Below are 11,323 nucleotides of genomic sequence, written 5' to 3'. Positions count from 1 at the left end.
TTGTTTGTTTGAAAGGAATAGCAAAAAATAAATAAAAAGGGGTATATTGGTCACTTTGCCGAGTGTAACACTCGGCAAAGAGGGCACATCTAGGCACCAGCATAACCGCTTTGTCGAGTGCTATGGCCTTGACACTCGGCAAAGAAGCAACCTTTGCCGAGTGCCTCCTAATGCTCTCGGCAAAGGAACTGACAAACAAGCCCGCTGGTGATTTCTTTGCCGAGTGCTGGTCCGGCTAGCACTCAGCAAAGAGGGAGCCTTTGCCGAGTGCCACCTAATACACTCGGCGAAGGACCTAGTAAAGGGGCCCACAAGGATCTTGTTTGCCGAGTGTTAGGTTAGTGGCACTCGACAAAGAGTGAGCCTTTGCCGATTGTCACTCGGTGGGCACTCAGCACAGACTCTGTCGCCGTTATCTGGTGCCATGACGGTGACTTTTCTTTGCCGAGTACCAGCTGACACTCGGCAAAGTCTTTTCCGAGTGTCCGATAAAAAGTACTCGCCAAAGAAGCCATTGCCGATGTACAGTTCGTCGAGTTTTCTTTGTCGAGTGTCACACTCTGCAAAGCCTTCTCCGAGTGTTTTTCAGGCTTTGCCGAGTGTTTTAGACACTCGGCAAAGCAACTGATTCCGGCATTGATAGAAGATAAAAATGAAAGACAATGCCTTTGTAATGTTGGTAGCACTACAACACTCTTCTCCTAACAGCTGCCACTACCTGACACAGTTTCTTTGCCGAGTGCTTCAGGCACTCGGCAAAGCCTGGAAAACACTCGGTGAACATGTACATTAGTAAGGACCTCTTTGTTGAGTACTTTTTGTCGGGCACTCGGCAAAGGCTTTGCCGAGTGCCACTTGGTACTCGACAAAGAAAAGTCGCCATCACGATGCGAAGTGACAGTGATGGAGCCTTTGCCGAGTGTCCTCCCTGACACTCGGCAAAGGCTACCTCTTTGCTAAGTGCCTGCTAGACTAGCACTCGGTAAATAAGGCTCCGGGGGCTCCTTTGCTAGTCCCTTTGTCGAGTGCCACAGCCACAGTGCTCGGTGAGAGCACCTAGAGGGGGGTGAATAGGTGATCCTATGAAAATCAACTCTAAACAAGACAAACTTGGTTTATAATAAGTGTTAGTAAAATCAAAACCATGTTGATATGAATAGAGGTAGAGAGAGGAAGAGAACTCTTCACTCGATTGTTCCTTTAAGATATGTATTAAACTTATGAACAATAATGCAAGTGAATAGGTGAGAACTCTTTGGAAAAAACAATCACAATAAATAGATGCACAAGTGAAAATGTGTTTTTATCCCATGGTTTGGCCAATGCCTACTCCATGTTGTGGTGACCTCCTTCGGTCAAGGGTTGCACTCAACCCCTCTCAAGTGATCCGAAGATCAAACTTGAGTGCCACCGTTTTCTTCCTTATCTCAAGTTTTCTCTTTATGAGGAATCTCCACAAGTTGGAGTCTGTCACCCTTACACAACTGATTTCAAGTAAACCACAAGAGTTAAGGGGGAGGTAGAATCAAACACACGAGACAAACTTGCAGCAACTCACGCACACAAGTCAAGAGAGAATAGCACAAAGACAGCACGATGAAATTACAGCTCAACACAAGTGCCCAAATCTCTATCTATTAAAGCAAAGGCTTGAATGCGATGTCTCGACGTTGTAGGATGTTCAATGAAAGCTTGGTATTTTGCACCATGCGCCTAGGGTTCCCTTTTATAGCCCCAAGGACCCTACGAGCCGTTGGATCTCCATTTGGTAGGCTTGGTTGCCTTCTGTCTGTGGGCACACCGGACAGTGAACAGTGCTCGATTTCCTTCCTTATTTGGTGAACCGACCATTGCCAGCCACTGGCCCCGTGGCACACCAGACAGTCCGGTGCCGCCTGCTGACCGTTGGCTGAGCCACGTGGTGCCCGCTGATCGCACGGTCGACCGTTGGCTGGGCGCGTGATATGCACACCAAACAGTCCGGTGAATTATAGTCGCGACACCCTAGCATTTTCCTGAGAGCTGCATGTTCACCGACGGTACCAGCCTAGCACCGGACAGTCCGGTGCACCCCAGGCTAGTGTAAGTTTGGCTGGACTTAGCCAAACTTCTCCAATTTAATTTCTTTCAATTTGAGAAGATTCCTAGCACTTAATTGAACATAGTTAGTACCAAAAACAATTTACTAAGTGCTAGAATCATACCTTTGTTTCTCCAATTTGCTTCTCTTCGTCTTTGTGCTCATATTAGTTAAAAAACATGTGTTGAGCATCTAATCACCAAAACAATGTAGAAATGGCCCAAGGGCACATTTCCCTTTCAATCTCCTCCTTTTTGGTGATTCATGCCAACACATCAAAAGCAACTCAAAATGTAATAACATATCCAAATGCGAACTAAAGAGTGCAAATTGATGTCAAATTGAAGACCCATCAAATTTTCATAGGATTTGGCATATTTGGATCATTTTTGCCACCACTTGGTTTGTTTTCGCAAAACAAATTCATTTTCCTATCTCTATGTCAAAAACACTTGTTTTGGCAAATCAAAATATCTTTCAAGACTAGTTTTGATCAAACACCAAAAACTCCCCCTTTTCCCATAACCAAATCCCCCCCCATAAGAGAGTAGTTTCTGCAGTAAGAGGGTTTTGAAAAAAAAACAAGTATACTTATACTAAAGTTTTGAAATTCACAAGTGGTAGCTGATCCAGTTACTTTGGCCTTAATTTCTCCCCCTTTGGCATTAAGCACCAAAATAGAAGAACTATTTGGCCTTTTAACCCCATTGCCTTACAAAAAAATGCAACTTAAAGCCAAGGGTAACAAGATAACACACTAGGGACTTGGAGCAAAGGTCATTGGTACCGGAATGCAGTGGAAGACTCTTCTTTGTCCAAGTTCACCTTTTCCCTTTCAATCCTTCTTTGACGCTGTATTATAAGTCTCAAAGGGTCAAGCTGTAGCACATTGTCCCCCTAAATAAATGTGTCTTTTACACAAGGACTTGTGAGGTCCAGGGATGACTTGTACAACTTGAGCACCAAAATAAGCATGTAAAGACTATGATGCTTAAAATAACATGATCAAGGGCATAAAACACATATATGATATAGATCAATCAAAGTTCTGCAAATCTAAGATATTTAGCTCACTACACAACTAAAACCTTTTCTCATCTAAAGGCTTGGTGAAAATATCGACTAACTAGTTCTCGGAGCTAATATGGCAAACATCGATATCTCCCCTTTGCTGGTGGTCTCTTAAGAAGTGATGTCGGATGTCTATGTGCTTAGTGCGGCTATGTTCAATAGGATTATCCGTCAAGAGGATTGCACTCTCATTATCACATAGGAGTGGGACTTTGCTTAGATTGTAGCCAAAGTCTTAGAGGGTTTGCCTCATCCAAAATAGTTGCGCGCAACACTGGCCTGCAGCAACATACTCGGCCTCAACAAAGGATAGGGCAACAGATGTTTGTTTCTTAGAGCTCCAAGACACCAGGGACCTTGCATCCGGCATAGTCAGAATTTGAATATCCGATTAACTCAAAGGTAGACCCCTTTGGATACCATATCCCGAAGCAAGGCGTATGAACTAAATATCTAAGAATTCGCTTCACGGCCACAAGATGACATTCCTTGGGGTCAAATTGAAAGCTAGCACAAATGCATACACTAAGAATTATATTCGGTCTACCAGCACAAAGATAAAGTAATGAACCTATCATAGATCGATATGCCTTTTGATCAATGGACTTACCTCCCTTGCCGAGGTCCAAGTGCCCGTCGGTTCCCATTGGCGTCTTGGCAGGCTTTGTGTCCTTCATCCCAAACCTTTTGAGCAAGTCTTGAGTGTACTTTGTTTGGGATATGAATGTTCGTTCCTTGAGTTGCTTCACTTGAAATCCAAGGAAGTAGTTCAACTTGCCCATCATCGACATTTCGAATTTCTGCATCATTACCCTGCTAAACTCTTCACAAGACTTTTGATTAGTAAAAAGAGTAGGATCTGCTTTCTTGACCTTGAAAGCATTGAAAATGAGAAAATTTATAAGGCATTTGTATCATGCTCTTAGAGCTTACTTAAGCCCATATAGAGCGCCTTAGTGAGCTTATAAACATGGTCGGGATACATATCATCCTCAAAGCCACGGGGTTGTTCCACGTACACCTCCTCCTTGATTGGTCTATTGAGGAAGGCGCTCTTCACGACCATTTCGAATAGCTTAAAAGAATGGTGAGCAGCATAGGCCAATAATATGCGAATTGATTCAAGCCTAGCTACAGGAGCAAAAGTGTCCTCAAAATCCAAACCTGTGACTTGGGCATAACCTTTTGCCACAAGTCGAGCCTTGTTTCTTGTCACCACCCCATGCTCATCTTGCTTGTTGAGGAACACCCACTTGGTTCCCACAACATTTTGCTTCGGACGTGGCACCAGGCTCCACACTTCATTTCTCTTGAAGTTGTTGAGTTTTTCCTGCATAGCCAACACCTAGTCTGGATCCTGCAAGGCTTCTTCTACCCTGAAAGCTCAATAGAAGAAACAAACGAGTAATGCTCAAAAAATTAGCTAATCGCGAATGAGTAGTTACTCCCTTGCTAATGTCACCCAGAATTCGATCCACTGGATGATTCCTTTGGATGGTGGTCCGGACTTGAGTTGGAGGTGCCTGTGTAACGTCTTCATCCTTATCCTTTTCTTTCTGTGCTCCCCCTTGATTCATGCCTTCTACTTGAGGTACATGTTCCTCATCTTGAGTTGGGTGTTGCACCATTGTTGAGGAGGATGGTTGATCCAGTTCTTGTTGTTTCTAAGGTCGCACATCACCTATTGCCATAGTTCTCATTACGGTCGTTGGAACTTCATCTTCATCTATATCATCAAGATCAACTTGCTTTCTTGGAGAGCCATTAGTCTCATCAAATACAACGTCACTAGTGACTTCAACCAAACCGGAAGATTTGTTGAAGACCCTATACGCCTTTGTATTTGAATTATAACCTAGTAAAAACCATTCTACACTTTGGGAGCAAACTTTGAATGTCTACCTGAGAGCACCTAGAGGGGGGTGAATAGGTGATCCTGTAAAAATTTAACACTAAATATTCCAACTTGGTTATGAAATGTTAGAAAGGTTGAAGCCAAGTTGTTAAAGCGAGAACTCTTCACTTGATTGTTCCTTTAGAGTGAGTATTGAACTTTGGAACAATAACACAAGTGATTAAGCGAGAACTCGAGAGAAGAAACCAATCTCATAGAAAAGCGACACAAGAGACACGGTGATTTTATCACGTGGTTCGGCCAAGTATAACACTTGCCTAGTTCCACGTTGTGGTGTCCCAATGGACGAGGGTTGCAATCAACCCCTTTCAAGTGATCCAATGATCTACTTGAATACCACAGTTTCTTCCTTATAGTAGTTTTCCCGTTTGTGAGGAATCTCCACAAGTTGGAGCCTCTCACCCTTACAAAGTTGATCACAAGAAAAGCACAAGAGTAAGGGAGGGAAATAAACACACACAAGACTAGAATCGCAGCAACAATACGTACACAAGTTAAGAAGAGAGCACACAAGAACAATGCCACAAGTTCACAACACACTTAGTGCTCAAATCTCAGTCATGATGATCCAAATGTGTATTTGCGGAGTCTAGGTGTCTTAGAATGTTTAGAGAATGCTTGGTGTGGTGCTCCATGCGCCTAGGGGTCCCTTTTATAGCCCTAAGGAAGCTAGGAGCCGTTGGAACTCCATTTGGTAGGCTATTCTTGCCTTCTGTTGGGTGGCACACTGGACAGTCCGGTGCACCACCGGACATGAACAGTGTGTGATTCCTTTCCTTTCCTGGCGAAGCCGACCATTGAGCATGTGGTCCACTTAGCACACCGGACAGTCCGGTGCGACCAAGTGAACGTTGGCTCGGGCCACGTGTCGCCCGTTGATCGCGTTGCTGACCATTGGTCGCGGGCGCTATTGGCTCACCGGACAGTCCGGTGAATTTTAGCCATGGCGCCTTCGGTGAATTCCCGAGAGCGATGAGTTCGTCGCCGGGCCAGCCTAGGCACCGAACACTGTTCGGTGCACACCGGACAGTCCAGTGCACCACAAGCTGGTGCATCTCTGGCTGCTTTTAGCCAGATTTCTCCATTCCAATCTCAGTTGAATTAACAAGGTTCCTAGCACTTAGAGGAATATGTTAGTACAAAAACAATTCACTAAGGCTAGATACATACCTTGATTCTTGATTTGCATCTCTTTAATACTTGGCACACATCACCTTAAAACAATATGTGTTGGGCATCTAATCACCAAAATATTTATAGAAATGGACCAAGGGCACATTTCCCTTTCACTACCTCTCTTAACCAAGATGTAGCATTTTCTTCCAAATACACGAAAGTATGAAACATTTGGTTTGTTACTGGTTAGGAGCTCGTATGACGTCTTCTTGAGGAGGCGATGAAGATAGAGGCGGTTTATGGCATGGCAAGTCGTATTCATAGCTTTCGACCAAAACTGCTCCGGCGTCTTGTATTCTCCTAGCATCGTCCTTGCCATGTCAATTAGTGTCTTGTTCTTCCTCTCTACTACACCATTTTGCTGTGGTGTGTAGGGAGCAGAGAATTTATGCTTGATGCTTCCTCCTCAAGGTATTCTTCCCCTTGAAGATTCTTGAACTCAGATCCATTGTCGCTCCTGATTTTCTTTACCTTGAGCTCAAACTCATTTTGGACTCTCCTTAGAAAGCGCTTTAATGTACTTTGGGTTTCTGATTTATCCTGCAAAAAGGATACCCAAGTGAAGCGGCAAAAATCATCAACAATTACAAGACCATACTTACTTCCCCCGATGCTAAGATAAGCAACGGGCCTGAAGAGATCCATATGGAGAAGTTCTAGTGGTCTTGATGTTGTCATCACATTCTTGCTTGGATGAGTAGTTCCCACCTTCTTCCCTGCCTGACACGCTGCACAAGGTCTGTCTTTCTCAAAACAGACATCGGTTAGTCCTAACACATGTTCTCCCTTTAGAAGCTTATAAAGATTCTTCATTCCAACATGTGCTACACAGTGATGCTAGAGTCAGCCTAAGTTACTCTTAGCAATTAGACATGCATCTAGATTAATAAAGCTTGCCGTTTAATACACCTCTAACAGCTAATGAGCCATCACTTCTTCTAAAGACAGATACATCAATATTTGTAAATAAGCAATTATAGCCCATATGAAATAATGGACTTACAGAAAGCAAATTGTAACCAAGCGATTCTACTAAGAATACTTCGCAACTTTTCAATACTAGAATTTTGATGCGGATAGAAATAGTTGGTGCATACCATCTGAAGGAAATAGGTGACGCAGGGGGTGAATTAGGACTTCTAAAACTTTCACTAAACTTGGCCACAAATAAATCCTTAGAGCAAAACCTATGCAATTAATTAAACTAGAATGTGCAAACTACATTTAGTCTAAGTGTTGCTATCTCTACCGCAATGACTAAGTTTCAATCTAAAACAATATAAGTATAAAGACAAGATTGAAACTTAAATGCTTAATATAAATGTGGAAACTAAAGAGAAAGGTAGAGATGCAAACTCTCGTGGATGACGCCGGTATTTTTACCGAGGTATCCAGAACCGCGTAAGGTCCCGACTAATCCTCGTTGGTGCCCCTATGCAAAGGGAAGCCCACGCGAGGGCCAAGCACCTCGGTCGAGTAAGTTCGTAGAGAGTCGTGGGCCTTCTCCACGCGCAAGTGGTGCTCCGCTTCTGGCTCCTCTCTGATGCTCCCCGTCGTCTCCATTATCGAGCTTTCGGCCGAAAACATCGCAGACCTCGTTCCCTTTGGTACACGATGGCGGCCGTGACACAAACTCGGTTGTCACGGTCTCGCAAAACTCTCGCCCCACTCGATATAATTACAATGGCTCACACAAGAGTCGAGGGGTTGTATGGTTTTTCTAAACTCACTCAACTAACTAGGATTCACCTAGAGCAAGCGCTAAAGCGATCTAACTAATCTAAGCACTTCGCAAAGCACCTACACTAATCACCGAGTGATTCTAGTAAGCACTTGGAAATGTTTACAATATGCCTTGGTATTGCTTGGGCACCCACACCTTGGAATGGTCGGTTGGGGTGTATTTATAGCCCCCAACACAAAACTATCCGTTGGAGAAAAGCTGGTGGTCTCAGCGGCGCACCGGACAGTGCATTATTCACTGTCCGGTGCGCCTAGCCGTTGGTCTGACACCGCAGGCGACCGTTGGCGCGCAGCCTTTTTACACCAGACACTCCAGACTTCACACTAGATAGTCTGGTGGTCTTCTCTCCATAGTGCCACCTGGAACTAGTCGTTGGGCTACTATTCCCTGGTGCACCGGACAGTCTGGCATATGGCACCGGACAGTCCGGTGCTCCAGACCAGATAGTCTGTCGTGGCAACACTTCCTTCGTTTCTTGGACTTCACTTGATCTTTATAATTTCTTATTTTGAGGTCTTGCTTTCCTTAATGCCTTGGTCCAAGTAACTTTAGCATCCTGTGAACTACAAATACATACACTAGCAAACACATTAGTCCACAATTATGTTGATCATCAAACACCAAAACCTATTTAGCTAAATGGCCCGGGGTCCATTTTCCTTACACCATCCTTACCTTGCGAAGGAACTAACCATACAAAAGATCCCTATTACTAATAAAAAATAGTCAAAAAACTTGGGGATCTCCGCCAAAAACTACCTGCAGATATTTATCCTTTTAACACTTGGTTTCCAGTTAGTTCGTTTATTTCTTCCATGTGCATCCTGTTATGATTTAAAACTGACATACACTACGAGCAAACTCATTAGTATATTTTTATTTGTTTTGTCCATTAATCACCAAAACCCTCATGAGGTTGATTGCACTTTCAATCTCCTCTTTTTGGTGATTGATGCCAAAACAAATAAAACAACAAGAAATAATAGAAAGAATTAACACTATCCTTTTTGAACATTTGTGTTTGTACGACTCCCCCTAAATGTATGCATAGAATAAACTTTTGAATTGACCTAATATGCCCATTTGCATCAAATTTGAATATAAAGTGAAAAAGTCATACATACACATATGTTCGAGGGCACGTCTATATTACACCATATCATAGACCCAATTAATATGCCTCCAATGTCGAATTACAAATTGTTAGTTACTATCGACCAATTATTCACTCTCCCATTCTCTAATAAAGTCATCGTCGTCCTCCTCTTCATTCATGCCAGAGGTACTGATATCTTGTACCTCGAATATTTGCAGTTCTATGGTGCGAGGGGAGAACAATGAAGGCGGCGGCAGCAGGACGAGGTGGTTGTTGGTCGGTTTCACTATCAATGGTTGGTGACTGCTCGGCTGAGTAGAAGAACGAAGAGGACGACGCTGTGTAATACAAAGAGGACCGCGCTGCGTCATACATGTTCATCGTCTGGGATTCATCACCATACGTGGTCATCGTCTAGGATTCATCACCATACGTGGTCATCGTCTGGGATTCATCACCATACATGGTCGTCGTCTGAGATTCATCACCATGCGTGGTCGTCGTGTGGGATTCATCACCATGCGTGGTCGTTGCCTCGGATTCATCGTCGTGTTGTTGGTCACCTGTTCCAAAGATCTTTGCGAGTAGATGTTGGAGCCATACTATTCCCAAAATTCTGGCCAGCAGTATCGCTACTGTAAATGCAAACATTAATATAAGTCAGCATAATACACACAACGTATGTAATGCTATTACATGTAGTTGGTTTTTGTTTGCACACTAATTATATATATATGATAGATAGATATGGCGCTCACCTGCAGAGACGATGATGGATTGAAAGCTAAACGTGGAGAAGAGCTAGCTAGAGATGCTAACTGAGGCTAGATGGCCTGAAAGCTAATCAAATAGTCGATTAACCCATTGTGAATATTTTACTTTGTAATTGCTAGCAGGCATATGAACGTTGCGTACTCACCAATTAGTGCAGGCTCCGTGAAAAATTTATTAGCCTAATAATTTTAAATTTACGATCAATCATCTCAATTTCATAAGTATTTTGCTTGAACATTTACTTAATTACCTTTGAAATTAGTGAGAGTCCACACATGATAAAAAATAGCATCAGCGTGATGATAATGACCTCCATGTTGTGCCAACAACATTGTGCGAACTTGAGATCAATCCCATTGATTTGATGATGGCAGTAACATAGAACTTGATGACCCGGAGGTACCTGCAAGTTAATTCGTTATAAGGATTAGACCAAACAGACGATCAAACAAAAGTAGTTGAACTCTAGGTGATTTTGGTCTACATTTTTATTTAATCACGAGCAATTACATGTAAAAAAGACAATGAGTATACTGATGCTAACTTGTGGCGATATGTAATCAACAATATTCAAAAGAAAAAAATAACACAGCAGAAAAGGCCAGAATCGAGAAGGAGAAGAATCAGTAAAAGAGTTTTTCAGCATATATATACTCACAAGGCCATAAGGAAGCTGCTCACCAAAAATCAGCTCAAAATTCAAAGGTCTTCATATCTGTAGACCACTAGAATTTATACCATACCGGACCATCCGCACCTAAAAATTGATCTAAAGATCAAAACTAACTCAAATTAAATCCAGTTGATCGCACACTGCTAATTGCGGGCCTAGAGAACATGGGATCGCACACTAATTATATATATATATATATATATATATATATATATATATATATATATATATATATATATATATATATATATATATATGATAGATAGATAGATATGGCGCTCACCTACCTGCAGAGACGATGATGGATTGAAAACTAAACGTGGAGAAGGCGATGTGGTTGTGGTTACTGCATGCGCGCTTCATATATATAGGCCAACCCTAGCTATAGCACGCACGCATTACTTGTGTCTCGATGTGCATTGCGCAAGCGCATCGGCCGGCACTAACACACCCGCAATTAATGCAGCAGGCGATCGTCCTTTCGTCGACCTCCTCTTCTTCCATGCATGCACATTTGCTCGAGTACGTACGTAGTAGGTGCACGCGCGCGTTTGGTGCCGTCGCCCATCCATGCATGCACCCACCAATGTCCGTTCTTTATACGTATGCAACTAACTGCATGTCCAGCTATGAGGTAAACAACTACTCAATGCATGATCTGAAGATTTAAAACCATATATACAAGCGAATTAAAATAATATGATGAAGAAACAACCAATATAACGACGTCCAGCTCATGTGAAGTCTTCCAATCAAATTTTTTATGCTAAAACTGAAATTAAACACTTGACTTC

General features: G+C 42.8%; 1 long non-coding RNA gene across 1 annotated transcript; it reads right to left on the bottom strand.

Moving 5' to 3' along the window:
- Positions 1–9,026: 9,026 nt before the first annotated feature.
- Positions 9,027–10,857, bottom strand: LOC103629750 (uncharacterized). Its single transcript, XR_554602.3, has 4 exons — positions 10,817–10,857; positions 10,515–10,613; positions 9,841–10,259; positions 9,027–9,717 (listed from the first exon to the last, which is right to left on the bottom strand). It is a non-coding gene; the product is annotated as an uncharacterized lncRNA (long non-coding RNA).
- Between the last annotated feature and the right edge of the window lie 466 nt (positions 10,858–11,323).

This window comes from Zea mays, chromosome 6, assembly GCF_902167145.1.
Source record: "Zea mays cultivar B73 chromosome 6, Zm-B73-REFERENCE-NAM-5.0, whole genome shotgun sequence".
Lineage (NCBI taxonomy): Eukaryota > Viridiplantae > Streptophyta > Magnoliopsida > Poales > Poaceae > Zea > Zea mays.
The sequence above is the reverse complement of the archived record's forward strand: the minus strand, read 5'-3'. Positions and strand labels throughout refer to the sequence as shown.